The 25,643-nt window shown below is 68.7% G+C and overlaps 20 non-coding genes across 20 annotated transcripts; 9 read left to right on the forward strand and 11 right to left on the reverse strand.

The window, feature by feature from the left end:
• The first annotated feature begins 1,129 nt into the window (after positions 1-1,129).
• Positions 1,130-1,200, forward strand: Trnag-gcc (transfer RNA glycine (anticodon GCC)). The gene has a single exon. It is a non-coding gene; the product is annotated as a tRNA-Gly (tRNA).
• A 2,997-nt stretch (positions 1,201-4,197) lies between these two features.
• Trnae-cuc (transfer RNA glutamic acid (anticodon CUC)) lies at positions 4,198-4,269 on the reverse strand. The gene has a single exon. It is a non-coding gene; the product is annotated as a tRNA-Glu (tRNA).
• A 361-nt stretch (positions 4,270-4,630) lies between these two features.
• Positions 4,631-4,702, reverse strand: Trnag-ucc (transfer RNA glycine (anticodon UCC)). The gene has a single exon. It is a non-coding gene; the product is annotated as a tRNA-Gly (tRNA).
• A 494-nt stretch (positions 4,703-5,196) lies between these two features.
• On the reverse strand, positions 5,197-5,268 carry Trnad-guc (transfer RNA aspartic acid (anticodon GUC)). The gene has a single exon. It is a non-coding gene; the product is annotated as a tRNA-Asp (tRNA).
• A 585-nt stretch (positions 5,269-5,853) lies between these two features.
• On the forward strand, positions 5,854-5,936 carry Trnal-cag (transfer RNA leucine (anticodon CAG)). Its single transcript has one exon. It is a non-coding gene; the product is annotated as a tRNA-Leu (tRNA).
• A 1,279-nt stretch (positions 5,937-7,215) lies between these two features.
• Trnag-gcc (transfer RNA glycine (anticodon GCC)) lies at positions 7,216-7,286 on the forward strand. The gene has a single exon. It is a non-coding gene; the product is annotated as a tRNA-Gly (tRNA).
• A 2,997-nt stretch (positions 7,287-10,283) lies between these two features.
• On the reverse strand, positions 10,284-10,355 carry Trnae-cuc (transfer RNA glutamic acid (anticodon CUC)). The gene has a single exon. It is a non-coding gene; the product is annotated as a tRNA-Glu (tRNA).
• Positions 10,356-10,716: 361 nt separating this feature from the next.
• Positions 10,717-10,788, reverse strand: Trnag-ucc (transfer RNA glycine (anticodon UCC)). The gene has a single exon. It is a non-coding gene; the product is annotated as a tRNA-Gly (tRNA).
• Positions 10,789-11,282: 494 nt separating this feature from the next.
• Trnad-guc (transfer RNA aspartic acid (anticodon GUC)) lies at positions 11,283-11,354 on the reverse strand. Its single transcript has one exon. It is a non-coding gene; the product is annotated as a tRNA-Asp (tRNA).
• Positions 11,355-11,939: 585 nt separating this feature from the next.
• Positions 11,940-12,022, forward strand: Trnal-cag (transfer RNA leucine (anticodon CAG)). Its single transcript has one exon. It is a non-coding gene; the product is annotated as a tRNA-Leu (tRNA).
• A 1,279-nt stretch (positions 12,023-13,301) lies between these two features.
• Positions 13,302-13,372, forward strand: Trnag-gcc (transfer RNA glycine (anticodon GCC)). Its single transcript has one exon. It is a non-coding gene; the product is annotated as a tRNA-Gly (tRNA).
• Positions 13,373-16,370: 2,998 nt separating this feature from the next.
• Positions 16,371-16,442, reverse strand: Trnae-cuc (transfer RNA glutamic acid (anticodon CUC)). The gene has a single exon. It is a non-coding gene; the product is annotated as a tRNA-Glu (tRNA).
• A 361-nt stretch (positions 16,443-16,803) lies between these two features.
• Trnag-ucc (transfer RNA glycine (anticodon UCC)) lies at positions 16,804-16,875 on the reverse strand. The gene has a single exon. It is a non-coding gene; the product is annotated as a tRNA-Gly (tRNA).
• A 494-nt stretch (positions 16,876-17,369) lies between these two features.
• Positions 17,370-17,441, reverse strand: Trnad-guc (transfer RNA aspartic acid (anticodon GUC)). The gene has a single exon. It is a non-coding gene; the product is annotated as a tRNA-Asp (tRNA).
• A 558-nt stretch (positions 17,442-17,999) lies between these two features.
• Positions 18,000-18,082, forward strand: Trnal-cag (transfer RNA leucine (anticodon CAG)). Its single transcript has one exon. It is a non-coding gene; the product is annotated as a tRNA-Leu (tRNA).
• A 1,279-nt stretch (positions 18,083-19,361) lies between these two features.
• On the forward strand, positions 19,362-19,432 carry Trnag-gcc (transfer RNA glycine (anticodon GCC)). Its single transcript has one exon. It is a non-coding gene; the product is annotated as a tRNA-Gly (tRNA).
• A 3,001-nt stretch (positions 19,433-22,433) lies between these two features.
• On the reverse strand, positions 22,434-22,505 carry Trnae-cuc (transfer RNA glutamic acid (anticodon CUC)). The gene has a single exon. It is a non-coding gene; the product is annotated as a tRNA-Glu (tRNA).
• A 361-nt stretch (positions 22,506-22,866) lies between these two features.
• Trnag-ucc (transfer RNA glycine (anticodon UCC)) lies at positions 22,867-22,938 on the reverse strand. Its single transcript has one exon. It is a non-coding gene; the product is annotated as a tRNA-Gly (tRNA).
• Positions 22,939-24,071: 1,133 nt separating this feature from the next.
• On the forward strand, positions 24,072-24,154 carry Trnal-cag (transfer RNA leucine (anticodon CAG)). Its single transcript has one exon. It is a non-coding gene; the product is annotated as a tRNA-Leu (tRNA).
• A 1,284-nt stretch (positions 24,155-25,438) lies between these two features.
• Positions 25,439-25,510, forward strand: Trnag-gcc (transfer RNA glycine (anticodon GCC)). Its single transcript has one exon. It is a non-coding gene; the product is annotated as a tRNA-Gly (tRNA).
• Positions 25,511-25,643: the final 133 nt, after the last annotated feature.

Here is a 25,643-nt window from a genome sequence, read left to right on the forward strand (position 1 = left end):
CTGGACTCGCGCAGATAACGCCCCGCCCACCCCAACCCGGAGTACCCTGCGCCTTACGCCCTCTGCCAACTGTCCTTGCGACCAGCGCCCCTCCTCATCGACCCCACCGCGACGACGCTTAAGCCCTCTCGCTCGACTCTGTCGCCCCCCTCCCTGTTCCCGGCTACGCTCTCCGATGCACGGCCCCGCCGCCCCGCCAGCCACCCGTCCACATCCAACCCAACCGACAAGACGGCGCCCGCTCCGTTGCGGCGGGGAGCGCAGGCGGGCCCTTTCCGGATCTCTCCCGTGGGCAAAAGCGGCCCCCGCCCGCCCGTCGCCTATCTCTCTGGGCCCTGCGGAGGACCCCGTTCCCGTCGTGCCAGACTGTGGCCGCCGGGCCCCTTCACTGGAGGGCCTTTCCAGACCACTCACGCCTGCCGGCCTCTCCACAACACAGCAGTCGAGACCTCTGCTCGCCACGCACCGTGGGGCCACCGGGCGTGGCAAGACAGCACAGCCCCGGGACCATGGTCCTCGCGAGTGGCAGGGAGAGAACCCTAGAACCCCTAGATCCCCGCCGGTGATGGCCGAGCCCCGGCCGCGACCACCTGGGCGCGGCCACGAACCCCACGTGGGCAGCGGCTGCCTGAGGCCAGCCCACCACGTCGGTGCTGGTTGGGGCCCGCCCTCACCCGTCCGGGGCTCCTGCGACCGGGACTTTGCGGGCGGACGGAGGCAGCCACCGAGCCACAGGGTCCCACAGGGTCCCCTGCGGCCGGGACTTTGCGGGTGGACGGAGGCAGCCACCGAACCACAGGTCCCCTGGCCTGATTGGGGTTCCCGTGAGGGCAAAGCCTGGACCGGCTCCTGGCTTCTTCAGGCGGCAGCGGACAAGGCGGTCTGGGGGGCCTGGGCTGGCCCGCAAGGTGCAGGGGTCCGGAGGTTCGCGAGAGCGCTGCACGGGGGGCACACGCACGCACACACCCCACCGGCGGCCGCATCCCGGGGCCCCGGCAGGATGCCTGGAGCCCCTCCTTGAGGAACGGCCCATCCAGCCCCCAACGCTTGGTCCCGGTCCCAAGCAGCAGCTCCTCACCGCAGGCGGTGACCGCTGTCGGGCGGTTGCGTGGAGGTGCCTGCCATCGGTGCATGGGTGGTTCAGTGGTAGAATTCTCGCCTGCCACGCGGGAGGCCCGGGTTCGATTCCCGGCCCATGCAGCACTCGGTCCCCTTTTGGTCCGGCAGCCCCGTCGTCTAGGCCGCCGCTGTACACACCTAAGCCTGGACCCCACAGCCTCCGCGCTCGCTCTGCCCTGGAGCGCCCTTCGTTCCATGCGCCTTCGCCCACTACCGTGCCAGACACCAGACTTCTCGGTGCCTCCGCTTCCATCACATCACACTCATTTCGCTTCCATGGAAGCCGGCAGGCACCTCGCCCGCACATCAACCATGGGACACCAAGGCACCTCTGCCAAGAGTGTCACGTCGTCGCGGCCCCCTAGGCACTCACGGCCGCCATTGCAGCACACGGAGGACTCCAAAGGCCTTGCAGTGGTATCATCTTCCTTTGGGTCCCGAAATCTCTCTCTGCCGCAGTCTGGCTGGGCACAAATCACGAGCCACTTGAAGATTCAAGCAGGAACGAACTTTATTTTTAGAACTCACGCCCTGCCGCTCGCCGCCCACGCGAACTCTCCAGGAACTCCCCGAGAGCTCCACCGGCGCTCGGGAACTACACACGCGAACTCTCTAGGAACTCCGCGAGAGCTCAAAACCAGCGGGCACCCGAGGCAGCAGGAACCGCTCCTTCTGGCAAAATGCCAGGCACCATCTTGACCTGGCCGTGGCTCTCAACATCTCTCCTCATCCCGCCCCCCCACCCCAACGCCCTCAGCCCCGCCACAACTCTCACCGATCCCCACCGGCACCCACCCACGCGTCGCCTGATCCCAAATCACTCTGCGTTGAGGCTCTTTGCATCTGGATCACAAGCACCGGTGGACCCCGGCCCACGTGCCTTCCGCACCCGCTTTTTCACACCTCACCTAGACACGCTCCCCCGCCGCCCAGCCCCACCCCACCCACGCACCCACTCGACGCTCTCCTCGCCTCCTTCCAGGCACGGCACCCCTATCTCCAACGGGGGAGCGGCCTCTCGGACCCACGCCCAATCCGCTCCGTGGGCGCCTCCTCCCCGCAGACTGGCATCCACAGTCCTACTGGGTCATCCCCATGGGCCCTGAGCCGACCGCTCACGGACCCCCGTCGTCCTGGCCTCCTTCGGACTCCTCAGTTCCGAGACCCGGACCCGGCAGACCGATCGGCACGGCACCGGCGCCCGGCCCGCCCCCCCTCTGCCGCCCCGACAACAACCCCCTCCGCACCCGCGGGCTGTCGGCCCGAACCTCGCCTCACCCACCGACAGGCCGCACTCCCTGCCCCTTTCCACGCAGCCAGCGCTTCCCCCACACAACCCCCAGTCCCTCCCGGCTACGGCAAGCGGCTCCCACCTCTCAGCACGCTGGCGCCTGGCACGGCGCGTGAAGACCCTGCGTCCTGCACTCTTTCCGTGCCATGGCCTTCGCCCGACCACCGCCAGGGATGACACCCGAGAGAATGGTCGCTTCCTCTCGTCACTGTCACGCACCCACGACCCTCGGGCTTGGGAGCTTCCCCGAGACCGCACCCCCACTCCCACCCCCTCACCGCCCGACGAAGGCAAGCCCGGGTATCCCGGCAGTGGCGGGCTGCGGGCTAGGGCACCGGTCGTCCTCGAGGGAAGTCGGGCCAGTGGGCAGATTGGTGCCCGTCCCCTGGGAGTCCCCTTGGAAGCCAAGCAAAGTTCCTTGGAAGCCTCTACAGCACTGACTCAAAAGCGCTGCCGCTGGCTTTCGGCAGGGGCCACCCAACGTGTCCCGAGCCGGGCTGGGCAGAGAAGGGATCATGAGCTGAGTGGATGGACGTGCGGCCGGGCAGGAGTGGGAAACTAGGCAGTCCAACCTAGTGGTGGTGGTGGTGGTGGGGGGGCGTTCTCTGTTTGCTCCTTCGCCCTTGAGACCGGGGCAGGGGGCAGGGGGCCGAGGGACTCCTTTCACACCCAGGGTCGGCTACAAGTCTATCCCGACACCCGTGAGTCGCCACCGGCTCCCGCGCGCCTGGGTCAAGGCACTGGTAAGTGGGCGCCCGCCTGCCCGCCTCCGCCGCCGCTCTTGTGCTCCGGCTCGCCGGGCCTCTCCAGATTCCTTTCCGTGCCTGTCACTCCCGGGCATCCTGACCCGGGTGTGGGCTCCCACCCGCTCTGCCGGCACCCTGACCAAAGCCGCGGACACAGCTGGAGCGCAGACCCCCGCCCGTCGCTCAGGCCCTGGCACCAGTGGCGGCCGGGGCATCGGGGCCCTGCCACACGGCCGACCCGGTTGCAGGGGATCCCCCAGGATGGGAAGCGGTGATGTGTCAGGCGCCAGGCTTGGCCTCACCCAAGCAGCTCTGAGGAGGAAATCCAGAACCTTTCCGGGGCCAGACACCAGAGCCAGCGAGTGGGTTCCGGAACCCGGCTCCTTTCGCCCGCCATGAGCGCCCCCAGTCACTGCACACACGGGGCAGCAGCAGAGAGAACAAGAGAGGGCTTGTCACGAGGGGACCCAGGCACACGAAGGAGCCGGGGGGAAGACTCAAGTTTCGAGTCTCAGGTGCGCCCCCACCAGGATAGGGGAGTTCTGGGGATGCGCTCACGGTCAAGGCTGATTGCAGGCTGGCCGCAGAGCAGGAGACTCAGCAGGCGCGAAGCCTAGAGGGTTTCTGGAGCATCTAAGTTCACCGGCGGTGAGTTCCAAATTTCTCCTCAGTTATCGCAGTCGGAGCGCGGCGTGGACCCGCTTGTGTGTGTGTGTGTGTGTGTGTGTGTGTGTGTGCGTGTGTTGGTGTCTGTGCGCGCGCGCGTGCGCTCCCGCGAGGTGAAGCATAGGTGTGTCTTTGGGTGGTGGTGATGGTGATGTTGGCGGTGGCCAGGGCCGGGAAGAACTGTCGCAAGCGGGGGACGGCCAGGACGAGGGGAGAAAGTGAAAAGGCATAAATGTTGGGAGGGCTCAGAGTGGCAAGTGTCAGTGAGGCTGGACGCCGCGTGTGGCGGGCGTCTATAAGGGTCCGCCTTCGGGGTTATAAGGCGTTGGCCAAAAAGGGAGAGAGAGGCGAGGCACGAGGAGGAAGAAGAAAGGCTTCCCTGACCGGGAATCGAACCCGGGCCGCGGCGGTGAGAGCGCCGAATCCTAACCACTAGACCACCAGGGAGCATGGGGCTGCCGTTTCCGTGAGCGTGCCATCTGGGGCCAGCGCCTCGGTCCCAAGTGCTGGGCGCTACCTGTGCACCGGGCGCCGTCCCCGTGGGTCCCAGTGGGCTTTACGTGGCAACCTGGTGCAGCCTTCCGCCACGGGCTGCCGGTCACCAGCGACCCACCCCTGATGCTGGGGGCACCCTCAAAAGAATGCAGTGCTTGCCCTCCGCCCTGCTTCGCTTTGCTTCGCCTCGCGTCGCCTGGCCTTGCCTTTCGAAGCCTCCCCTGGACTCCTTCCCCACATCGGCCCGCCAGCAGGAGTTCGCGCTAGCTAGCGAGGCCAGGGCCGGGTTGGCCCCGTCAAAAGGTCGGCTCGCTGCGTTGGCCGGGAATCGAACCCGGGTCAACTGCTTGGAAGGCAGCTATGCTCACCACTATACCACCAACGCCATCCGGCCGAAAGGGCCGCTCCACGCTGGCCCCGGGCTGCCGAGAGGCGCCCCGTCGTCGTCGTCGTCGTCGTCGTCGTGGTCGTCGTCGGCACCGCCGCCACCGCCGCCACCGCCGCCGCCTCCGCCTCCTCCTTCTCCTCCTCTTGGGACGACGCCCTGAAGCGGCGCGCGGGGCGGCGAGAACGCCGTCCGCCGGCACAGGGTCTTCTCCCCTCCAGCGACCCAGCCCGTGCCCGTTGGCAGGGAACCCTTTTCCACACCCACTCGGGGCGCGGGCGCTCGTCCGTGGCGACAGAGCCGCGGGCGAGGAGGAAGGCTCGGATGCCTGGGGAGGGGAGTGGACAGGGGACGGCGAGGACGGCGTGCCAGGGACGAAGTGGCATCCGGCGCCCAACTGGAGAGCAGGGGGCGCCGAGGGCCGACGGCGGCCTGGGGAGCTAGAGGCCCGGGCGCAGCTGCGGCGGCGACCCCCACCAAAAAAGGGCGACTGCCTCCCCGTCGGGGAATCGAACCCCGGTCTCCCGCGTGACAGGCGGGGATACTCACCACTATACTAACGAGGACGGCGGCGCTAGCCGTCGTGGCGCCGGTCCACTCTCCGACGCCTAGCCCGGCCCTCGTGCCCCTGCTGGCCCCAAACAGGACGCCACAGAGGCACTGTCAAGGAGCCGACACCACCTGGCCCTGGCCCTGGCCCTGGCCCTGGCCCTGGCCCTGGCCCTGGCCCTGGCCTTAGCCCACGCCCTGGCCCGATGCCCGGTGCCCGGTGCCCGGTGCCCGGTGCCCGGTGCCCGGTGCCCGGTGCCCGGAGAAGGACCCTGTGCGCCCTGCCGGCTTCCCACTGCGCGGGCATCCCAATGTCGGTGTAAGCAGGGGGGCCAGGGAGCTAGCGAACACGGCGGCCGACAGGAGGAGGAGCACGATGCGCCGGGTGGGCTCCTGCCAGCAGACGGTTAGTGGTACTTGGCCGGGCTCGGTGGGAGATGCGACCGCACCGCTGAGCGGAATTGGCTCGCTCCCGGCCCGCCAGGCCCGTCCGTCCAAGGCGCCGGCAGACCGCTGGGCACCGCGCACCACGGTGCCAGCCAAGGACACCTGCGCCAACGCCGGGTCCCAGCCAGGCGAGCCGCCACGCGCTCAGGCCCGCCGTCAGGATGGCCGAGCGGTCTAAGGCGCTGCGTTCAGGTCGCAGTCTCCCCTGGAGGCGTGGGTTCGAATCCCACTCCTGACAGGCTCACCTTTTGGCTATCCCCTCCCCCCACCCAAACCCCCACCCCCACCCCCACACACATAACCAGGCTGCCTGGCCCGGCTCCGCCAGCGCCCACCACAGCCGCTCTGCTCTCTTCCTGTCTGTCCAGCAACCCCATCTCCCTGAACGCTGGACTCGCGCAGATAACGCCCGCCCACCCCAACCCGGAGTACCCTGCGCCTTACGCCCTCTGCCAACTGTCCTTGCGACCAGCGCCCCTCCTCATCGACCCCACCGCGACGACGCTTAAGCCCTCTCGCTCGACTCTGTCGCCCCCCTCCCTGTTCCCGGGTACGCTCTCCGATGCACGGCCCCGCCGCCCCGCCAGCCACCCGTCCACATCCAACCCAACCGACAAGACGGCGCCCGCTCCGTTGCGGCGGGGAGCGCAGGCGGGCCCTTTCCGGATCTCTCCCGTGGGCAAAAGCGGCCCCCGCCCGCCCGTCGCCTATCTCTCTGGGCCCTGCGGAGGACCCCGTTCCCGTCGTGCCAGACTGTGGCCGCCGGGCCCCTTCACTGGAGGGCCTTTCCAGACCACTCACGCCTGCCGGCCTCTCCACAACACAGCAGTCGAGACCTCTGCTCGCCACGCACCGTGGGGCCACCGGGCGTGGCAAGACAGCACAGCCCCGGGACCATGGTCCTCGCGAGTGGCAGGGAGAGAACCCTAGAACCCCTAGATCCCCGCCGGTGATGGCCGAGCCCCGGCCGCGACCACCTGGGCGCGGCCACGAACCCCACGTGGGCAGCGGCTGCCTGAGGCCAGCCCACCACGTCGGTGCTGGTTGGGGCCCGCCCTCACCCGTCCGGGGCTCCTGCGACCGGGACTTTGCGGGCGGACGGAGGCAGCCACCGAGCCACAGGGTCCCACAGGGTCCCCTGCGGCCGGGACTTTGCGGGTGGACGGAGGCAGCCACCGAACCACAGGTCCCCTGGCCTGATTGGGGTTCCCGTGAGGGCAAAGCCTGGACCGGCTCCTGGCTTCTTCAGGCGGCAGCGGACAAGGCGGTCTGGGGGGCCTGGGCTGGCCCGCAAGGTGCAGGGGTCCGGAGGTTCGCGAGAGCGCTGCACGGGGGGCACACGCACGCACACACCCCACCGGCGGCCGCATCCCCGGGGCCCCGGCAGGATGCCTGGAGCCCCTCCTTGAGGAACGGCCCATCCAGCCCCCAACGCTTGGTCCCGGTCCCAAGCAGCAGCTCCTCACCGCAGGCGGTGACCGCTGTCGGGCGGTTGCGTGGAGGTGCCTGCCATCGGTGCATGGGTGGTTCAGTGGTAGAATTCTCGCCTGCCACGCGGGAGGCCCGGGTTCGATTCCCGGCCCATGCAGCACTCGGTCCCCTTTTGGTCCGGCAGCCCCGTCGTCTAGGCCGCCGCTGTACACACCTAAGCCTGGACCCCACAGCCTCCGCGCTCGCTCTGCCCTGGAGCGCCCTTCGTTCCATGCGCCTTCGCCCACTACCGTGCCAGACACCAGACTTCTCGGTGCCTCCGCTTCCATCACATCACACTCATTTCGCTTCCATGGAAGCCGGCAGGCACCTCGCCCGCACATCAACCATGGGACACCAAGGCACCTCTGCCAAGAGTGTCACGTCGTCGCGGCCCCCTAGGCACTCACGGCCGCCATTGCAGCACACGGAGGACTCCAAAGGCCTTGCAGTGGTATCATCTTCCTTTGGGTCCCGAAATCTCTCTCTGCCGCAGTCTGGCTGGGCACAAATCACGAGCCACTTGAAGATTCAAGCAGGAACGAACTTTATTTTTAGAACTCACGCCCTGCCGCTCGCCGCCCACGCGAACTCTCCAGGAACTCCCCGAGAGCTCCACCGGCGCTCGGGAACTACACACGCGAACTCTCTAGGAACTCCGCGAGAGCTCAAAACCAGCGGGCACCCGAGGCAGCAGGAACCGCTCCTTCTGGCAAAATGCCAGGCACCATCTTGACCTGGCCGTGGCTCTCAACATCTCTCCTCATCCCGCCCCCCCACCCCAACGCCCTCAGCCCCGCCACAACTCTCACCGATCCCCACCGGCACCCACCCACGCGTCGCCTGATCCCAAATCACTCTGCGTTGAGGCTCTTTGCATCTGGATCACAAGCACCGGTGGACCCCGGCCCACGTGCCTTCCGCACCCGCTTTTTCACACCTCACCTAGACACGCTCCCCCGCCGCCCAGCCCCACCCCACCCACGCACCCACTCGACGCTCTCCTCGCCTCCTTCCAGGCACGGCACCCCTATCTCCAACGGGGGAGCGGCCTCTCGGACCCACGCCCAATCCGCTCCGTGGGCGCCTCCTCCCGCAGACTGGCATCCACAGTCCTACTGGGTCATCCCCATGGGCCCTGAGCCGACCGCTCACGGACCCCCGTCGTCCTGGCCTCCTTCGGACTCCTCAGTTCCGAGACCCGGACCCGGCAGACCGATCGGCACGGCACCGGCGCCCGGCCCGCCCCCCCTCTGCCGCCCCGACAACAACCCCCTCCGCACCCGCGGGCTGTCGGCCCGAACCTCGCCTCACCCACCGACAGGCCGCACTCCCTGCCCCTTTCCACGCAGCCAGCGCTTCCCCCACACAACCCCCAGTCCCTCCCGGCTACCGCAAGCGGCTCCCACCTCTCAGCACGCTGGCGCCTGGCACGGCGCGTGAAGACCCTGCGTCCTGCACTCTTTCCGTGCCATGGCCTTCGCCCGACCACCGCCAGGGATGACACCCGAGAGAATGGTCGCTTCCTCTCGTCACTGTCACGCACCCACGACCCTCGGGCTTGGGAGCTTCCCCGAGACCGCACCCCCACTCCCACCCCCTCACCGCCCGACGAAGGCAAGCCCGGGTATCCCGGCAGTGGCGGGCTGCGGGCTAGGGCACCGGTCGTCCTCGAGGGAAGTCGGGCCAGTGGGCAGATTGGTGCCCGTCCCCTGGGAGTCCCCTTGGAAGCCAAGCAAAGTTCCTTGGAAGCCTCTACAGCACTGACTCAAAAGCGCTGCCGCTGGCTTTCGGCAGGGGCCACCCAACGTGTCCCGAGCCGGGCTGGGCAGAGAAGGGATCATGAGCTGAGTGGATGGACGTGCGGCCGGGCAGGAGTGGGAAACTAGGCAGTCCAACCTAGTGGTGGTGGTGGTGGGGGGGGGGGCGTTCTCTGTTTGCTCCTTCGCCCTTGAGACCGGGGCAGGGGGCAGGGGGCCGAGGGACTCCTTTCACACCCAGGGTCGGCTACAAGTCTATCCCGACACCCGTGAGTCGCCACCGGCTCCCGCGCGCCTGGGTCAAGGCACTGGTAAGTGGGCGCCCGCCTGCCCGCCTCCGCCGCCGCTCTTGTGCTCCGGCTCGCCGGGCCTCTCCAGATTCCTTTCCGTGCCTGTCACTCCCGGGCATCCTGACCCGGGTGTGGGCTCCCACCCGCTCTGCCGGCACCCTGACCAAAGCCGCGGACACAGCTGGAGCGCAGACCCCCGCCCGTCGCTCAGGCCCTGGCACCAGTGGCGGCCGGGGCATCGGGGCCCTGCCACACGGCCGACCCGGTTGCAGGGATCCCCCAGGATGGGAAGCGGTGATGTGTCAGGCGCCAGGCTTGGCCTCACCCAAGCAGCTCTGAGGAGGAAATCCAGAACCTTTCCGGGGCCAGACACCAGAGCCAGCGAGTGGGTTCCGGAACCCGGCTCCTTTCGCCCGCCATGAGCGCCCCCAGTCACTGCACACACGGGGCAGCAGCAGAGAGAACAAGAGAGGGCTTGTCACGAGGGGACCCAGGCACACGAAGGAGCCGGGGGAAGACTCAAGTTTCGAGTCTCAGGTGCGCGCCCCCACCAGGATAGGGGAGTTCTGGGGATGCGCTCACGGTCAAGGCTGATTGCAGGCTGGCCGCAGAGCAGGAGACTCAGCAGGCGCGAAGCCTAGAGGGTTTCTGGAGCATCTAAGTTCACCGGCGGTGAGTTCCAAATTTCTCCTCAGTTATCGCAGTCGGAGCGCGGCGTGGACCCGCTTGTGTGTGTGTGTGTGTGTGTGTGTGTGTGTGTGCGTGTGTTGGTGTCTGTGCGCGCGCGCGTGCGCTCCCGCGAGGTGAAGCATAGGTGTGTCTTTGGGTGGTGGTGATGGTGATGTTGGCGGTGGCCAGGGCCGGGAAGAACTGTCGCAAGCGGGGGACGGCCAGGACGAGGGGAGAAAGTGAAAAGGCATAAATGTTGGGAGGGCTCAGAGTGGCAAGTGTCAGTGAGGCTGGACGCCGCGTGTGGCGGGCGTCTATAAGGGTCCGCCTTCGGGGTTATAAGGCGTTGGCCAAAAAGGGAGAGAGAGGCGAGGCACGAGGAGGAAGAAGAAAGGCTTCCCTGACCGGGAATCGAACCCGGGCCGCGGCGGTGAGAGCGCCGAATCCTAACCACTAGACCACCAGGGAGCATGGGGCTGCCGTTTCCGTGAGCGTGCCATCTGGGGCCAGCGCCTCGGTCCCAAGTGCTGGGCGCTACCTGTGCACCGGGCGCCGTCCCCGTGGGTCCCAGTGGGCTTTACGTGGCAACCTGGTGCAGCCTTCCGCCACGGGCTGCCGGTCACCAGCGACCCACCCCTGATGCTGGGGGCACCCTCAAAAGAATGCAGTGCTTGCCCTCCGCCCTGCTTCGCTTTGCTTCGCCTCGCGTCGCCTGGCCTTGCCTTTCGAAGCCTCCCCTGGACTCCTTCCCCACATCGGCCCGCCAGCAGGAGTTCGCGCTAGCTAGCGAGGCCAGGGCCGGGTTGGCCCCGTCAAAAGGTCGGCTCGCTGCGTTGGCCGGGAATCGAACCCGGGTCAACTGCTTGGAAGGCAGCTATGCTCACCACTATACCACCAACGCCATCCGGCCGAAAGGGCCGCTCCACGCTGGCCCCGGGCTGCCGAGAGGCGCCCCGTCGTCGTCGTCGTCGTCGTCGTCGTGGTCGTCGTCGGCACCGCCGCCACCGCCGCCACCGCCGCCGCCTCCGCCTCCTCCTTCTCCTCCTCTTGGGACGACGCCCTGAAGCGGCGCGCGGGGCGGCGAGAACGCCGTCCGCCGGCACAGGGTCTTCTCCCCTCCAGCGACCCAGCCCGTGCCCGTTGGCAGGGAACCCTTTTCCACACCCACTCGGGGCGCGGGCGCTCGTCCGTGGCGACAGAGCCGCGGGCGAGGAGGAAGGCTCGGATGCCTGGGGAGGGGAGTGGACAGGGGACGGCGAGGACGGCGTGCCAGGGACGAAGTGGCATCCGGCGCCCAACTGGAGAGCAGGGGGCGCCGAGGGCCGACGGCGGCCTGGGGAGCTAGAGGCCCGGGCGCAGCTGCGGCGGCGACCCCCACCAAAAAAGGGCGACTGCCTCCCCGTCGGGGAATCGAACCCCGGTCTCCCGCGTGACAGGCGGGGATACTCACCACTATACTAACGAGGACGGCGGCGCTAGCCGTCGTGGCGCCGGTCCACTCTCCGACGCCTAGCCCGGCCCTCGTGCCCCTGCTGGCCCCAAACAGGACGCCACAGAGGCACTGTCAAGGAGCCGACACCACCTGGCCCTGGCCCTGGCCCTGGCCCTGGCCCTGGCCCTGGCCCTGGCCCTGGCCTTAGCCCACGCCCTGGCCCGATGCCCGGTGCCCGGTGCCCGGTGCCCGGTGCCCGGTGCCCGGTGCCCGGTGCCCGGAGAAGGACCCTGTGCGCCCTGCCGGCTTCCCACTGCGCGGGCATCCCAATGTCGGTGTAAGCAGGGGGGCCAGGGAGCTAGCGAACACGGCGGCCGACAGGAGGAGGAGCACGATGCGCCGGGTGGGCTCCTGCCAGCAGACGGTTAGTGGTACTTGGCCGGGCTCGGTGGGAGATGCGACCGCACCGCTGAGCGGAATTGGCTCGCTCCCGGCCCGCCAGGCCCGTCCGTCCAAGGCGCCGGCAGACCGCTGGGCACCGCGCACCACGGTGCCAGCCAAGGACACCTGCGCCAACGCCGGGTCCCAGCCAGGCGAGCCGCCACGCGCTCAGGCCCGCCGTCAGGATGGCCGAGCGGTCTAAGGCGCTGCGTTCAGGTCGCAGTCTCCCCTGGAGGCGTGGGTTCGAATCCCACTCCTGACAGGCTCACCTTTTGGCTATCCCCTCCCCCCACCCAAACCCCCACCCCCACCCCCACACACATAACCAGGCTGCCTGGCCCGGCTCCGCCAGCGCCCACCACAGCCGCTCTGCTCTCTTCCTGTCTGTCCAGCAACCCCATCTCCCTGAACGCTGGACTCGCGCAGATAACGCCCGCCCACCCCAACCCGGAGTACCCTGCGCCTTACGCCCTCTGCCAACTGTCCTTGCGACCAGCGCCCCTCCTCATCGACCCCACCGCGACGACGCTTAAGCCCTCTCGCTCGACTCTGTCGCCCCCCTCCCTGTTCCCGGCTACGCTCTCCGATGCACGGCCCCGCCGCCCCGCCAGCCACCCGTCCACATCCAACCCAACCGACAAGACGGCGCCCGCTCCGTTGCGGCGGGGAGCGCAGGCGGGCCCTTTCCGGATCTCTCCCGTGGGCAAAAGCGGCCCCCGCCCGCCCGTCGCCTATCTCTCTGGGCCCTGCGGAGGACCCCGTTCCCGTCGTGCCAGACTGTGGCCGCCGGGCCCCTTCACTGGAGGGCCTTTCCAGACCACTCACGCCTGCCGGCCTCTCCACAACACAGCAGTCGAGACCTCTGCTCGCCACGCACCGTGGGGCCACCGGGCGTGGCAAGACAGCACAGCCCCGGGACCATGGTCCTCGCGAGTGGCAGGGAGAGAACCCTAGAACCCCTAGATCCCCGCCGGTGATGGCCGAGCCCCGGCCGCGACCACCTGGGCGCGGCCACGAACCCCACGTGGGCAGCGGCTGCCTGAGGCCAGCCCACCACGTCGGTGCTGGTTGGGGCCCGCCCTCACCCGTCCGGGGCTCCTGCGACCGGGACTTTGCGGGCGGACGGAGGCAGCCACCGAGCCACAGGGTCCCACAGGGTCCCCTGCGGCCGGGACTTTGCGGGTGGACGGAGGCAGCCACCGAACCACAGGTCCCCTGGCCTGATTGGGGTTCCCGTGAGGGCAAAGCCTGGACCGGCTCCTGGCTTCTTCAGGCGGCAGCGGACAAGGCGGTCTGGGGGGCCTGGGCTGGCCCGCAAGGTGCAGGGGTCCGGAGGTTCGCGAGAGCGCTGCACGGGGGGCACACGCACGCACACACCCCACCGGCGGCCGCATCCCCGGGGCCCCGGCAGGATGCCTGGAGCCCCTCCTTGAGGAACGGCCCATCCAGCCCCCAACGCTTGGTCCCGGTCCCAAGCAGCAGCTCCTCACCGCAGGCGGTGACCGCTGTCGGGCGGTTGCGTGGAGGTGCCTGCCATCGGTGCATGGGTGGTTCAGTGGTAGAATTCTCGCCTGCCACGCGGGAGGCCCGGGTTCGATTCCCGGCCCATGCAGCACTCGGTCCCCTTTTGGTCCGGCAGCCCCGTCGTCTAGGCCGCCGCTGTACACACCTAAGCCTGGACCCCACAGCCTCCGCGCTCGCTCTGCCCTGGAGCGCCCTTCGTTCCATGCGCCTTCGCCCACTACCGTGCCAGACACCAGACTTCTCGGTGCCTCCGCTTCCATCACATCACACTCATTTCGCTTCCATGGAAGCCGGCAGGCACCTCGCCCGCACATCAACCATGGGACACCAAGGCACCTCTGCCAAGAGTGTCACGTCGTCGCGGCCCCCTAGGCACTCACGGCCGCCATTGCAGCACACGGAGGACTCCAAAGGCCTTGCAGTGGTATCATCTTCCTTTGGGTCCCGAAATCTCTCTCTGCCGCAGTCTGGCTGGGCACAAATCACGAGCCACTTGAAGATTCAAGCAGGAACGAACTTTATTTTTAGAACTCACGCCCTGCCGCTCGCCGCCCACGCGAACTCTCCAGGAACTCCCCGAGAGCTCCACCGGCGCTCGGGAACTACACACGCGAACTCTCTAGGAACTCCGCGAGAGCTCAAAACCAGCGGGCACCCGAGGCAGCAGGAACCGCTCCTTCTGGCAAAATGCCAGGCACCATCTTGACCTGGCCGTGGCTCTCAACATCTCTCCTCATCCCGCCCCCCCACCCCAACGCCCTCAGCCCCGCCACAACTCTCACCGATCCCCACCGGCACCCACCCACGCGTCGCCTGATCCCAAATCACTCTGCGTTGAGGCTCTTTGCATCTGGATCACAAGCACCGGTGGACCCCGGCCCACGTGCCTTCCGCACCCGCTTTTTCACACCTCACCTAGACACGCTCCCCCGCCGCCCAGCCCCACCCCACCCACGCACCCACTCGACGCTCTCCTCGCCTCCTTCCAGGCACGGCACCCCTATCTCCAACGGGGGAGCGGCCTCTCGGACCCACGCCCAATCCGCTCCGTGGGCGCCTCCTCCCCGCAGACTGGCATCCACAGTCCTACTGGGTCATCCCCATGGGCCCTGAGCCGACCGCTCACGGACCCCCGTCGTCCTGGCCTCCTTCGGACTCCTCAGTTCCGAGACCCGGACCCGGCAGACCGATCGGCACGGCACCGGCGCCCGGCCCGCCCCCCCTCTGCCGCCCCGACAACAACCCCCTCCGCACCCGCGGGCTGTCGGCCCGAACCTCGCCTCACCCACCGACAGGCCGCACTCCCTGCCCCTTTCCACGCAGCCAGCGCTTCCCCCACACAACCCCCAGTCCCTCCCGGCTACCGCAAGCGGCTCCCACCTCTCAGCACGCTGGCGCCTGGCACGGCGCGTGAAGACCCTGCGTCCTGCACTCTTTCCGTGCCATGGCCTTCGCCCGACCACCGCCAGGGATGACACCCGAGAGAATGGTCGCTTCCTCTCGTCACTGTCACGCACCCACGACCCTCGGGCTTGGGAGCTTCCCCGAGACCGCACCCCCACTCCCACCCCCTCACCGCCCGACGAAGGCAAGCCCGGGTATCCCGGCAGTGGCGGGCTGCGGGCTAGGGCACCGGTCGTCCTCGAGGGAAGTCGGGCCAGTGGGCAGATTGGTGCCCGTCCCCTGGGAGTCCCCTTGGAAGCCAAGCAAAGTTCCTTGGAAGCCTCTACAGCACTGACTCAAAAGCGCTGCCGCTGGCTTTCGGCAGGGGCCACCCAACGTGTCCCGAGCCGGGCTGGGCAGAGAAGGGATCATGAGCTGAGTGGACGGACGTGCGGCCGGGCAGGAGTGGGAAACTAGGCAGTCCAACCTAGTGGTGGTGGTGGTGGGGGGGGGGCGTTCTCTGTTTGCTCCTTCGCCCTTGAGACCGGGGCAGGGGGCAGGGGGCCGAGGGACTCCTTTCACACCCAGGGTCGGCTACAAGTCTATCCCGACACCCGTGAGTCGCCACCGGCTCCCGCGCGCCTGGGTCAAGGCACTGGTAAGTGGGCGCCCGCCTGCCCGCCTCCGCCGCCGCTCTTGTGCTCCGGCTCGCCGGGCCTCTCCAGATTCCTTTCCGTGCCTGTCACTCCCGGGCATCCTGACCCGGGTGTGGGCTCCCACCCGCTCTGCCGGCACCCTGACCAAAGCCGCGGACACAGCTGGAGCGCAGACCCCCGCCCGTCGCTCAGGCCCTGGCACCAGTGGCGGCCGGGGCATCGGGGCCCTGCCACACGGCCGACCCGGTTGCAGGGGATCCCCCAGGATGGGAAGCGGTGATGTGTCAGGCGCCAGGCTTGGCCTCACCCAAGCAGCTCTGAGGAGGAAATCCAGAACCTTTCCGGGGCCAGACACCAGAGCCAGCGAGTGGGTTCCGGAACCCGGCTCCTTTCGCCCGCCATGAGCGCCCCCAGTCACTGCACACACGGGGCAGCAGCAGAGAGAACAAGAGAGGGCTTGTCACGAGGGGACCCAGGCACACGAAGGAGCCGGGGGGAAGACTCAAGTTTCGAGTCTCAGGTGCGCCCCCACCAGGATAGGGGAGTTCTGGGGATGCGCTCACGGTCAAGGCTGATTGCAGGCTGGCCGCAGAGCAGGAGACTCAGCAGGCGCGAAGCCTAGAGGGTTTCTGGAGCATCTAAGTTCACCGGCGGTGAGTTCCAAATTTCTCCTCAGTTATCGCAGTCGGAGCGCGGCGTGGACCCGCTTGTGTGTGTGTGTGTGTGTGTGTGTGTGTGTGTGTGCGTGTGTTGGTGTCTGTGCGCGCGCGCGTGCGCTCCCGCGAGGTGAAGCATAGGTGTGTCTTTGGGTGGTGGTGATGGTGATGTTGGCGGTGGCCAGGGCCGGGAAGAACTGTCGCAAGCGGGGGACGGCCAGGACGAGGGGAGAAAGTGAAAAGGCATAAATGTTGGGAGGGCTCAGAGTGGCAAGTGTCAGTGAGGCTGGACGCCGCGTGTGGCGGGCGTCTATAAGGGTCCGCCTTCGGGTTATAAGGCGTTGGCCAAAAAGGGAGAGAGAGGCGAGGCACGAGGAGGAAGAAGAAAGGCTTCCCTGACCGGGAATCGAACCCGGGCCGCGGCGGTGAGAGCGCCGAATCCTAACCACTAGACCACCAGGGAGCATGGGGCTGCCGTTTCCGTGAGCGTGCCATCTGGGGCCAGCGCCTCGGTCCCAAGTGCTGGGCACTACCTGTGCACCGGGCGCCGTCCCCGTGGGTCCCAGTGGGCTTTACGTGGCAACCTGGTGCAGCCTTCCGCCACGGGCTGCCGGTCACCAGCGACCCACCCCTGATGCTGGGGGCACCCTCAAAAGAATGCAGTGCTTGCCCTCCGCCCTGCTTCGCTTTGCTTCGCCTCGCGTCGCCTGGCCTTGCCTTTCGAAGCCTCCCCTGGACTCCTTCCCCACATCGGCCCGCCAGCAGGAGTTCGCGCTAGCTAGCGAGGCCAGGGCCGGGTTGGCCCCGTCAAAAGGTCGGCTCGCTGCGTTGGCCGGGAATCGAACCCGGGTCAACTGCTTGGAAGGCAGCTATGCTCACCACTATACCACCAACGCCATCCGGCCGAAAGGGCCGCTCCACGCTGGCCCCGGGCTGCCGAGAGGCGCCCCGTCGTCGTCGTCGTCGTCGTCGTCGTGGTCGTCGTCGGCACCGCCGCCACCGCCGCCACCGCCGCCGCCTCCGCCTCCTCCTTCTCCTCCTCTTGGGACGACGCCCTGAAGCGGCGCGCGGGGCGGCGAGAACGCCGTCCGCCGGCACAGGGTCTTCTCCCCTCCAGCGACCCAGCCCGTGCCCGTTGGCAGGGAACCCTTTTCCACACCCACTCGGGGCGCGGGCGCTCGTCCGTGGCGACAGAGCCGCGGGCGAGGAGGAAGGCTCGGATGCCTGGGGAGGGGAGTGGACAGGGGACGGCGAGGACGGCGTGCCAGGGACGAAGTGGCATCCGGCGCCCAACTGGAGAGCAGGGGGCGCCGAGGGCCGACGGCGGCCTGGGGAGCTAGAGGCCCGGGCGCAGCTGCGGCGGCGACCCCCACCAAAAAAGGGCGACTGCCTCCCCGTCGGGGAATCGAACCCCGGTCTCCCGCGTGACAGGCAGGGATACTCACCACTATACTAACGAGGACGGCGGCGCTAGCCGTCGTGGCGCCGGTCCACTCTCCGACGCCTAGCCCGGCCCTCGTGCCCCTGCTGGCCCCAAACAGGACGCCACAGAGGCACTGTCAAGGAGCCGACACCACCTGGCCCTGGCCCTGGCCCTGGCCCTGGCCCTGGCCCTGGCCCTGGCCTTAGCCCACGCCCTGGCCCGATGCCCGGTGCCCGGTGCCCGGTGCCCGGTGCCCGGAGAAGGACCCTGTGCGCCCTGCCGGCTTCCCACTGCGCGGGCATCCCAATGTCGGTGTAAGCAGGGGGGCCAGGGAGCTAGCGAACACGGCGGCCGACAGGAGGAGGAGCACGATGCGCCGGGTGGGCTCCTGCCAGCAGACGGTTAGTGGTACTTGGCCGGGCTCGGTGGGAGATGCGACCGCACCGCTGAGCGGAATTGGCTCGCTCCCGGCCCGCCAGGCCCGTCCGTCCAAGGCGCCGGCAGACCGCTGGGCACCGCGCACCACGGTGCCAGCCAAGGACACCTGCGCCAACGCCGGGTCCCAGCCAGGCGAGCCGCCACGCGCTCAGGCCCGCCGTCAGGATGGCCGAGCGGTCTAAGGCGCTGCGTTCAGGTCGCAGTCTCCCCTGGAGGCGTGGGTTCGAATCCCACTCCTGACAGGCTCACCTTTTGGCTATCCCCTCCCCCCACCCAAACCCCCACCCCCACCCCCACACACATAACCAGGCTGCCTGGCCCGGCTCCGCCAGCGCCCACCACAGCCGCTCTGCTCTCTTCCTGTCTGTCCAGCAACCCCATCTCCCTGAACGCTGGACTCGCGCAGATAACGCCCGCCCACCCCAACCCGGAGTACCCTGCGCCTTACGCCCTCTGCCAACTGTCCTTGCGACCAGCGCCCCTCCTCATCGACCCCACCGCGACGACGCTTAAGCCCTCTCGCTCGACTCTGTCGCCCCCCTCCCTGTTCCCGGCTACGCTCTCCGATGCACGGCCCCGCCGCCCCGCCAGCCACCCGTCCACATCCAACCCAACCGACAAGACGGCGCCCGCTCCGTTGCGGCGGGGAGCGCAGGCGGGCCCTTTCCGGATCTCTCCCGTGGGCAAAAGCGGCCCCCGCCCGCCCGTCGCCTATCTCTCTGGGCCCTGCGGAGGACCCCGTTCCCGTCGTGCCAGACTGTGGCCGCCGGGCCCCTTCACTGGAGGGCCTTTCCAGACCACTCACGCCTGCCGGCCTCTCCACAACACAGCAGTCGAGACCTCTGCTCGCCACGCACCGTGGGGCCACCGGGCGTGGCAAGACAGCACAGCCCCGGGACCATGGTCCTCGCGAGTGGCAGGGAGAGAACCCTAGAACCCCTAGATCCCCGCCGGTGATGGCCGAGCCCCGGCCGCGACCACCTGGGCGCGGCCACGAACCCCACGTGGGCAGCGGCTGCCTGAGGCCAGCCCACCACGTCGGTGCTGGTTGGGGCCCGCCCTCACCCGTCCGGGGCTCCTGCGACCGGGACTTTGCGGGCGGACGGAGGCAGCCACCGAGCCACAGGGTCCCACAGGGTCCCCTGCGGCCGGGACTTTGCGGGTGGACGGAGGCAGCCACCGAACCACAGGTCCCCTGGCCTGATTGGGGTTCCCGTGAGGGCAAAGCCTGGACCGGCTCCTGGCTTCTTCAGGCGGCAGCGGACAAGGCGGTCTGGGGGGCCTGGGCTGGCCCGCAAGGTGCAGGGGTCCGGAGGTTCGCGAGAGCGCTGCACGGGGGGCACACGCACGCACACACCCCACCGGCGGCCGCATCCCCGGGGCCCCGGCAGGATGCCTGGAGCCCCTCCTTGAGGAACGGCCCATCCAGCCCCCAACGCTTGGTCCCGGTCCCAAGCAGCAGCTCCTCACCGCAGGCGGTGACCGCTGTCGGGCGGTTGCGTGGAGGTGCCTGCCATCGGTGCATGGGTGGTTCAGTGGTAGAATTCTCGCCTGCCACGCGGGAGGCCCGGGTTCGATTCCCGGCCCATGCAGCACTCGGTCCCCTTTTGGTCCGGCAGCCCCGTCGTCTAGGCCGCCGCTGTACACACCTAAGCCTGGACCCCACAGCCTCCGCGCTCGCTCTGCCCTGGAGCGCCCTTCGTTCCATGCGCCTTCGCCCACTACCGTGCCAGACACCAGACTTCTCGGTGCCTCCGCTTCCATCACATCACACTCATTTCGCTTCCATGGAAGCCGGCAGGCACCTCGCCCGCACATCAACCATGGGACACCAAGGCACCTCTGCCAAGAGTGTCACGTCGTCGCGGCCCCCTAGGCACTCACGGCCGCCATTGCAGCACACGGAGGACTCCAAAGGCCTTGCAGTGGTATCATCTTCCTTTGGGTCCCGAAATCTCTCTCTGCCGCAGTCTGGCTGGGCACAAATCACGAGCCACTTGAAGATTCAAGCAGGAACGAACTTTATTTTTAGAACTCACGCCCTGCCGCTCGCCGCCCACGCGAACTCTCCAGGAACTCCCCGAGAGCTCCACCGGCGCTCGGGAACTACACACGCGAACTCTCTAGGAACTCCGCGAGAGCTCAAAACCAGCGGGCACCCGAGGCAGCAGGAACCGCTCCTTCTGGCAAAATGCCAGGCACCATCTTGACCTGGCCGTGGCTCTCAACATCTCTCCTCATCCCGCCCCCCCACCCCAACGCCCTCAGCCCCGCCACAACTCTCACCGATCCCCACCGGCACCCACCCACGCGTCGCCTGATCCCAAATCACTCTGCGTTGAGGCTCTTTGCATCTGGATCACAAGCACCGGTGGACCCCGGCCCACGTGCCTTCCGCACCCGCTTTTTCACACCTCACCTAGACACGCTCCCCCGCCGCCCAGCCCCACCCCACCCACGCACCCACTCGACGCTCTCCTCGCCTCCTTCCAGGCACGGCACCCCTATCTCCAACGGGGGAGCGGCCTCTCGGACCCACGCCCAATCCGCTCCGTGGGCGCCTCCTCCCCGCAGACTGGCATCCACAGTCCTACTGGGTCATCCCCATGGGCCCTGAGCCGACCGCTCACGGACCCCCGTCGTCCTGGCCTCCTTCGGACTCCTCAGTTCCGAGACCCGGACCCGGCAGACCGATCGGCACGGCACCGGCGCCCGGCCCGCCCCCCCTCTGCCGCCCCGACAACAACCCCCTCCGCACCCGCGGGCTGTCGGCCCGAACCTCGCCTCACCCACCGACAGGCCGCACTCCCTGCCCCTTTCCACGCAGCCAGCGCTTCCCCCACACAACCCCCAGTCCCTCCCGGCTACCGCAAGCGGCTCCCACCTCTCAGCACGCTGGCGCCTGGCACGGCGCGTGAAGACCCTGCGTCCTGCACTCTTTCCGTGCCATGGCCTTCGCCCGACCACCGCCAGGGATGACACCCGAGAGAATGGTCGCTTCCTCTCGTCACTGTCACGCACCCACGACCCTCGGGCTTGGGAGCTTCCCCGAGACCGCACCCCCACTCCCACCCCCTCACCGCCCGACGAAGGCAAGCCCGGGTATCCCGGCAGTGGCGGGCTGCGGGCTAGGGCACCGGTCGTCCTCGAGGGAAGTCGGGCCAGTGGGCAGATTGGTGCCCGTCCCCTGGGAGTCCCCTTGGAAGCCAAGCAAAGTTCCTTGGAAGCCTCTACAGCACTGACTCAAAAGCGCTGCCGCTGGCTTTCGGCAGGGGCCACCCAACGTGTCCCGAGCCGGGCTGGGCAGAGAAGGGATCATGAGCTGAGTGGACGGACGTGCGGCCGGGCAGGAGTGGGAAACTAGGCAGTCCAACCTAGTGGTGGTGGTGGTGGGGGGGGGGCGTTCTCTGTTTGCTCCTTCGCCCTTGAGACCGGGGCAGGGGGCAGGGGGCCGAGGGACTCCTTTCACACCCAGGGTCGGCTACAAGTCTATCCCGACACCCGTGAGTCGCCACCGGCTCCCGCGCGCCTGGGTCAAGGCACTGGTAAGTGGGCGCCCGCCTGCCCGCCTCCGCCGCCGCTCTTGTGCTCCGGCTCGCCGGGCCTCTCCAGATTCCTTTCCGTGCCTGTCACTCCCGGGCATCCTGACCCGGGTGTGGGCTCCCACCCGCTCTGCCGGCACCCTGACCAAAGCCGCGGACACAGCTGGAGCGCAGACCCCCGCCCGTCGCTCAGGCCCTGGCACCAGTGGCGGCCGGGGCATCGGGGCCCTGCCACACGGCCGACCCGGTTGCAGGGGATCCCCCAGGATGGGAAGCGGTGATGTGTCAGGCGCCAGGCTTGGCCTCACCCAAGCAGCTCTGAGGAGGAAATCCAGAACCTTTCCGGGGCCAGACACCAGAGCCAGCGAGTGGGTTCCGGAACCCGGCTCCTTTCGCCCGCCATGAGCGCCCCCAGTCACTGCACACACGGGGCAGCAGCAGAGAGAACAAGAGAGGGCTTGTCACGAGGGGACCCAGGCACACGAAGGAGCCGGGGGGAAGACTCAAGTTTCGAGTCTCAGGTGCGCCCCCACCAGGATAGGGGAGTTCTGGGGATGCGCTCACGGTCAAGGCTGATTGCAGGCTGGCCGCAGAGCAGGAGACTCAGCAGGCGCGAAGCCTAGAGGGTTTCTGGAGCATCTAAGTTCACCGGCGGTGAGTTCCAAATTTCTCCTCAGTTATCGCAGTCGGAGCGCGGCGTGGACCCGCTTGTGTGTGTGTGTGTGTGTGTGTGTGTGTGTGTGTGTGCGTGTGTTGGTGTCTGTGCGCGCGCGCGTGCGCTCCCGCGAGGTGAAGCATAGGTGTGTCTTTGGGTGGTGGTGATGGTGATGTTGGCGGTGGCCAGGGCCGGGAAGAACTGTCGCAAGCGGGGGACGGCCAGGACGAGGGGAGAAAGTGAAAAGGCATAAATGTTGGGAGGGCTCAGAGTGGCAAGTGTCAGTGAGGCTGGACGCCGCGTGTGGCGGGCGTCTATAAGGGTCCGCCTTCGGGGTTATAAGGCGTTGGCCAAAAAGGGAGAGAGAGGCGAGGCACGAGGAGGAAGAAGAAAGGCTTCCCTGACCGGGAATCGAACCCGGGCCGCGGCGGTGAGAGCGCCGAATCCTAACCACTAGACCACCAGGGAGCATGGGGCTGCCGTTTCCGTGAGCGTGCCATCTGGGGCCAGCGCCTCGGTCCCAAGTGCTGGGCGCTACCTGTGCACCGGGCGCCGTCCCCGTGGGTCCCAGTGGGCTTTACGTGGCAACCTGGTGCAGCCTTCCGCCACGGGCTGCCGGTCACCAGCGACCCACCCCTGATGCTGGGGGCACCCTCAAAAGAATGCAGTGCTTGCCCTCCGCCCTGCTTCGCTTTGCTTCGCCTCGCGTCGCCTGGCCTTGCCTTTCGAAGCCTCCCCTGGACTCCTTCCCCACATCGGCCCGCCAGCAGGAGTTCGCGCTAGCTAGCGAGGCCAGGGCCGGGTTGGCCCCGTCAAAAGGTCGGCTCGCTGCGTTGGCCGGGAATCGAACCCGGGTCAACTGCTTGGAAGGCAGCTATGCTCACCACTATACCACCAACGCCATCCGGCCGAAAGGGCCGCTCCACGCTGGCCCCGGGCTGCCGAGAGGCGCCCCGTCGTCGTCGTCGTCGTCGTCGTCGTCGTGGTCGTCGTCGGCACCGCCGCCACCGCCGCCACCGCCGCCGCCTCCGCCTCCTCCTTCTCCTCCTCTTGGGACGACGCCCTGAAGCGGCGCGCGGGGCGGCGAGAACGCCGTCCGCCGGCACAGGGTCTTCTCCCCTCCAGCGACCCAGCCCGTGCCCGTTGGCAGGGAACCCTTTTCCACACCCACTCGGGGCGCGGGCGCTCGTCCGTGGCGACAGAGCCGCGGGCGAGGAGGAAGGCTCGGATGCCTGGGGAGGGGAGTGGACAGGGGACGGCGAGGACGGCGTGCCAGGGACGAAGTGGCATCCGGCGCCCAACTGGAGAGCAGGGGGCGCCGAGGGCCGACGGCGGCCTGGGGAGCTAGAGGCCCGGGCGCAGCTGCGGCGGCGACCCCCACCAAAAAAGGGCGACTGCCTCCCCGTCGGGAATCGAACCCCGGTCTCCCGCGTGACAGGCGGGGATACTCACCACTATACTAACGAGGACGGCGGCGCTAGCCGTCGTGGCGCCGGTCCACTCTCCGACGCCTAGCCCGGCCCTCGTGCCCCTGCTGGCCCCAAACAGGACGCCACAGAGGCACTGTCAAGGAGCCGACACCACCTGGCCCTGGCCCTGGCCCTGGCCCTGGCCCTGGCCCTGGCCCTGGCCTTAGCCCACGCCCTGGCCCGATGCCCGGTGCCCGGTGCCCGGTGCCCGGTGCCCGGTGCCCGGAGAAGGACCCTGTGCGCCCTGCCGGCTTCCCACTGCGCGGGCATCCCAATGTCGGTGTAAGCAGGGGGGCCAGGGAGCTAGCGAACACGGCGGCCGACAGGAGGAGGAGCACGATGCGCCGGGTGGGCTCCTGCCAGCAGACGGTTAGTGGTACTTGGCCGGGCTCGGTGGGAGATGCGACCGCACCGCTGAGCGGAATTGGCTCGCTCCCGGCCCGCCAGGCCCGTCCGTCCAAGGCGCCGGCAGACCGCTGGGCACCGCGCACCACGGTGCCAGCCAAGGACACCTGCGCCAACGCCGGGTCCCAGCCAGGCGAGCCGCCACGCGCTCAGGCCCGCCGTCAGGATGGCCGAGCGGTCTAAGGCGCTGCGTTCAGGTCGCAGTCTCCCCTGGAGGCGTGGGTTCGAATCCCACTCCTGACAGGCTCACCTTTTGGCTATCCCCTCCCCCCACCCCCACCCCCACCCCCACCCCCACCCCCACACACATAACCAGGCTGCCTGGCCCGGCTCCGCCAGCGCCCACCACAGCCGCTCTGCTCTCTTCCTGTCTGTCCAGCAACCCCATCTCCCTGAACGCTGGACTCGCGCAGATAACGCCCGCCCACCCCAACCCGGAGTACCCTGCGCCTTACACCCTCTGCCAACTGTCCTTGCGACCAGCGCCCCTCCTCATCGACCCCACCGCGACGACGCTTAAGCCCTCTCGCTCGACTCTGTCGCCCCCCTCCCTGTTCCCGGCTACGCTCTCCGATGCACGGCCCCGCCGCCCCGCCAGCCACCCGTCCACATCCAACCCAACCGACAAGACGGCGCCCGCTCCGTTGCGGCGGGGAGCGCAGGCGGGCCCTTTCCGGATCTCTCCCGTGGGCAAAAGCGGCCCCCGCCCGCCCGTCGCCTATCTCTCTGGGCCCTGCGGAGGACCCCGTTCCCGTCGTGCCAGACTGTGGCCGCCGGGCCCCTTCACTGGAGGGCCTTTCCAGACCACTCACGCCTGCCGGCCTCTCCACAACACAGCAGTCGAGACCTCTGCTCGCCACGCACCGTGGGGCCACCGGGCGTGGCAAGACAGCACAGCCCCGGGACCATGGTCCTCGCGAGTGGCAGGGAGAGAACCCTAGAACCCCTAGATCCCCGCCGGTGATGGCCGAGCCCCGGCCGCGACCACCTGGGCGCGGCCACGAACCCCACGTGGGCAGCGGCTGCCTGAGGCCAGCCCACCACGTCGGTGCTGGTTGGGGCCCGCCCTCACCCGTCCGGGGCTCCTGCGACCGGGACTTTGCGGGCGGACGGAGGCAGCCACCGAGCCACAGGGTCCCACAGGGTCCCCTGCGGCCGGGACTTTGCGGGTGGACGGAGGCAGCCACCGAACCACAGGTCCCCTGGCCTGATTGGGGTTCCCGTGAGGGCAAAGCCTGGACCGGCTCCTGGCTTCTTCAGGCGGCAGCGGACAAGGCGGTCTGGGGGGCCTGGGCTGGCCCGCAAGGTGCAGGGGTCCGGAGGTTCGCGAGAGCGCTGCACGGGGGGCACACGCACGCACACACCCCACCGGCGGCCGCATCCCCGGGGCCCCGGCAGGATGCCTGGAGCCCCTCCTTGAGGAACGGCCCATCCAGCCCCCAACGCTTGGTCCCGGTCCCAAGCAGCAGCTCCTCACCGCAGGCGGTGACCGCTGTCGGGCGGTTGCGTGGAGGTGCCTGCCATCGGTGCATGGGTGGTTCAGTGGTAGAATTCTCGCCTGCCACGCGGGAGGCCCGGGTTCGATTCCCGGCCATGCAGCACTCGGTCCCCTTTTGGTCCGGCAGCCCCGTCGTCTAGGCCGCCGCTGTACACACCTAAGCCTGGACCCCACAGCCTCCGCGCTCGCTCTGCCCTGGAGCGCCCTTCGTTCCATGCGCCTTCGCCCACTACC

The sequence above is a fragment of the Callospermophilus lateralis genome, unplaced genomic scaffold (assembly GCF_048772815.1).
Source record: "Callospermophilus lateralis isolate mCalLat2 unplaced genomic scaffold, mCalLat2.hap1 Scaffold_11125, whole genome shotgun sequence".
Taxonomy (NCBI): domain Eukaryota; kingdom Metazoa; phylum Chordata; class Mammalia; order Rodentia; family Sciuridae; genus Callospermophilus; species Callospermophilus lateralis.